The sequence below is a fragment of the Salmo trutta genome, chromosome 10 (genome assembly GCF_901001165.1).
Source record: "Salmo trutta chromosome 10, fSalTru1.1, whole genome shotgun sequence".
Classification (NCBI taxonomy): Eukaryota; Metazoa; Chordata; class Actinopteri; order Salmoniformes; family Salmonidae; genus Salmo; species Salmo trutta.
The window spans coordinates 36,259,438-36,263,518 of NC_042966.1; the positions used below are offsets into that span (position 1 = coordinate 36,259,438).

Genomic DNA, 4,081 nt, shown 5'->3' on the forward strand with positions numbered 1-4,081 from the left:
GTATGCAAGTGTCTGTACCTTCTCCAGAATGGCGTCAGAGGAGAAGGCCTAACCAACTGTGCTATTTCGCATTTTTTGGAGCTCATTTTGTACATAATGTTGCTGCTACTGTCTCTTATGACCGAAAAGAGCTTCTGGACATCAGAACAGCGATTACTCACCTCGAACTGGACGAAGATTTTTTATTTAATGAGTCCGACGCGAAGGATATGCTGCTTCTCAGAGACCAGGCCCAAATCCCTCTCATTCACGTGAAGAAAAGACGGAAATACAAAGGGTGAAGGTCTGGGTGCCTTGTGTGAGAATTCATCAGCGAGTGGGTAAACCACCACTACCCTCTATTATTAGCCAACGTGCAATCATTGGAAAACAAACTGGACGATCTACAATTAACACTATCCAACCAACGGGACATTAAAAACTGTAATATCTTATGTTTCACCGAGACTTGGCTGAACAATGACATGGATAATATAGAGCTGGCTGGCTTCTCCGTTTTTTATGCAGGACAGAGCAGCTACTTCTGAGAAGACGAGGGGCGGGGGTGTGTGTCTATTTGTCAATAACTGCTGGTGCGCGATGTTTAATATTAAAGTCTCGAGGTATTGCTCACCTGAGGTAGAATACCCCATGATAACCTGTAGACCACACTATCTACCAAGAGAGTTCACATCTATATTATTTGTAAACGTCAATTTACCACCACAAACCGATGCTGGCAATAAGACCGCACTCAACAAGGCCATAAGCAAACAAGAAAATGCTCATCCAGAAGCGGTGCTCCTAGTGGCCGGGGACTTTAATGCAGGCAAACTTAAATCCGTTTTACCTCATTTCTACCAGCATGTCAAATGTGCAACCAGAGGAAATAAAACTCTAGACCACCATTACTCCACACACAGAGATGCAGATTTTGAGGATCTGGCATTGGTCCCCAGATCCTCAAAATGTTCTATAGCTGCACCATCGAGAGCATCCCGACCAATTGCATTACCGCCTGGTATGGCAACTGCTGGGCATCTGACTGGAAGGCGCTACAGAGGGTAGTGTGTACAGCCCAGTACATCACCGGGGCCAAGCTTCCTGCCATCCAGGACTTATATATTAGGCGGTGTCAGAGGAAGGCCCCAAAAATTGTCTAAGACTCCAGTCACCCAAGTCATAGACTGTTCTCTCTGCTACCGCACGGCAAGCGGTACCCAGAGCACCAAGTCTTGGACCAAAAGGCTCCTTAACAGCTTCTACCCCCAAGCCATAAGACTCCTTGGAATGTTTAGGTGATTTAAACTAACCAAATGGCCACCAGGACTATTTACATTGACCCCCCCCCCCTGTTTTTACACTGCTGCTACTCGCTGTTTATTATCTATGCATAGTTACTTTACAAATTACCTTGATTAACCTGTACCCCCACACATTGACTCAGTACCGGTATCCCCTGTATATAGCTTCCACATTGACTCAGTACCAGTACCCCCTGTATATAGCCTCTTTATTGTTATGTACATTTCTTGTGTTGTTCCTGATTGTTTGTTTTTTTTACTTTAGTTTATTTAGTAAATATTTGATTAACTCTATTTATATTTTACTGCATTGTTGGTTAAGGGCTTGTAAGTAAGCAATTCACGGTAATAACGTCTACACCTGTTGTATTCAGCACATGTGACAAATAACATTTGATTTGATGTGTGTGTGTCTCTATCTGGGTTCAAGCTTCAGTCCAGTCAGATACTGCTCCTATCTCGCGTTACCTGGGGGTGAAAACATGAAATGTGTTAACTTTACTGTTCCTGAACTAGATAAACCTTGGCTTCATGTTGATAACTGATTGGTTCAGGAATAGATTTGGCTAAACTGACAGCACTACCGCAGCAGTCTAACTAAATAGTGCCGGTTCACTGCACTACAATAACCTGTCATTATTGTAAAGGCACAGATAAAACGGGACTTAATTATAAAGCATCGTTGCTAAAGGAAGCAAGACACCTCCCTAGCTAGCAAGACATCACCATTGAGCTGAGAAATAAATACCTTTAAGGCTAGGGCATTCTCAATACAGCCAATTTGATAGAGCATTGACAAACCCCCTTGGATAGATTAGACTACAGTGAGGCTACTAGAACAGGGCTTGGTGAGAATGTCCACTGTCAAGATGGATCCTCAATGTATATTGTCTAATGAAATAAACACATTTTTGTCATAAACATTACATAGGCTAAACTTACATTTCGGTGGGAGTGGATAACTAAAAACATTTTACTTTACCAAACTATGGGAAAATTGCATCTTAAAAGACCAGCCATAACCCATTCACTCCTTTAAACAGGTAAATTGTTAATGAACAGTGCTGTCACAATCTCTGAAAACTTGGAAAACAAATAATCAAAGGCGCGCACCCTGTGACTTCAATTGCGCGCAATCACCTATGTGCGGAGTTATGTTTGGTCTTCTAAATGTATACATTGTTGCAGAGTGGTTACATATTGCCACCCCTTCCTGCTTCTCACGCCTGGTTTGTGAAGATGTTGTTTGCAGTGTCTCAACGGCGCATGCGCCATGTAAAAGCGTTGTATTTCGTCCTGTCAAAATGTACAAATTGAACATCGTTTCCGAGTTTGATGGTAGTTAAACTGTTACACCAACGTAGTTCTCCCCATTTGCTCAAATTACACAGCCGTTGCAGATGAGATTAACAAATGAAGGGGACAAACCAGGAAATGATTTGTGTAATGCCCAGCGTGCATTTCGTTTCCGTGAAGAAATAATACAGTTGCAAAGTATGACACTTACCAAATGTCTCTTTATTTGCATTAGGGAACTGTAATATCTCTGTGTTCTGTCGGCGGTATAGAGCTTTGATTATTATTTTATTTTTTTATTAACCATGACCCTGAATAGGAAGCCCGAGAACAGGCTGTGAATGGTTTTAATGAGTCGGTAGTACACTCTGGTTTCTCTTCAGATCGCATAAATCTTTCGCCTTTTACTAAAGATTTCCGTGGAGAGGAACATTATGAGTATCAACTAATTTTTTGATGCCCGGCCTCACGGCTGGGCTTCCTACACATGTTAATAATAATCTCTATGTCTCAGGTTATTCCATGTTGAATTGTCTTTTTTAAATTATTTTTTATTTCACCTTTATTTACCGAGGTAGGCTAGTTGAGAACAAGGAATAATTTACAACTGCGACCTGGCCAAGATAAAGCTGTGCAACACAAACAACAACAACACAGAGTTACACATGGAATAAACAAACATACAAGCAATAATAAAATATAAAAAGTCTATATACAGTGTGTGCAAATGAGGTAGGATAAGGGAGGTAAGGCAATAAATAGGCCATAGTGGTGAAATAATTACAATATAGCAATTAAACACTGGAGTGATAGATGTGCAGAAGATTTTATTTATTTTATCCATTATTTTACCAGGTAAGTTGACTGAAAACACATTCTTATTTACAGCAACAACCTGGGGAATAGTTACAGGGGATAGGAGGGGGATGAATGAGCCAATTGTAAACTGGGGATTATTAGGTGGCCATGATGGTATGATGGCCAGATTGGGAATTTAGCCAGGACACCAGGGTTAACACCCATACTCTTACGATAAGTACCATGGGATCTTTAATGACCTCAGAGAGTCAGGACACCCATTTAACGTCCCATCTGAAAGACAGCACCCTACACAGTGTCACTGCCCTGGGGCATTGGGATATTTTTTTGACTAGAGAAAAGAGTGCCTCCTACTGGCCATCCAACACCACTTCCAGCAGCATCTGGTCTCCCATCCAGGACCAACCCTGCTTAGCTTCAGAAGCAAGCCAGCAGTGGTATGCTGCTGGCAAAGATGAATGTGCAAGTAGAGATACTGGTGTGCAAAGTTGTTGGATGGGCTATGTACATGTGCAGTGATCTGTGAGCTGCTCTGACAGCTGGTGTTTAAAGTTAGTGAGGGAGATATGAGACTCCAGCTACAGTGATTTTTGCAGTTCGTTCCAGTCATTGGCAGCAGAGAACTGGAAGGAAAGGCGGTCAAAGGAGGAATTGACTTTGGGGGTGACCAGTGAAATATACCT

General features: G+C 42.0%; 1 non-coding gene across 1 annotated transcript; it reads left to right on the forward strand.

Annotated features, from left to right (window-relative positions):
- Positions 1-2,942: 2,942 nt before the first annotated feature.
- LOC115201788 (U5 spliceosomal RNA) lies at positions 2,943-3,058 on the forward strand. Its single transcript, XR_003879821.1, has one exon. It is a non-coding gene; the product is annotated as a U5 spliceosomal RNA (small nuclear RNA).
- The last annotated feature ends 1,023 nt before the right edge of the window (positions 3,059-4,081 follow it).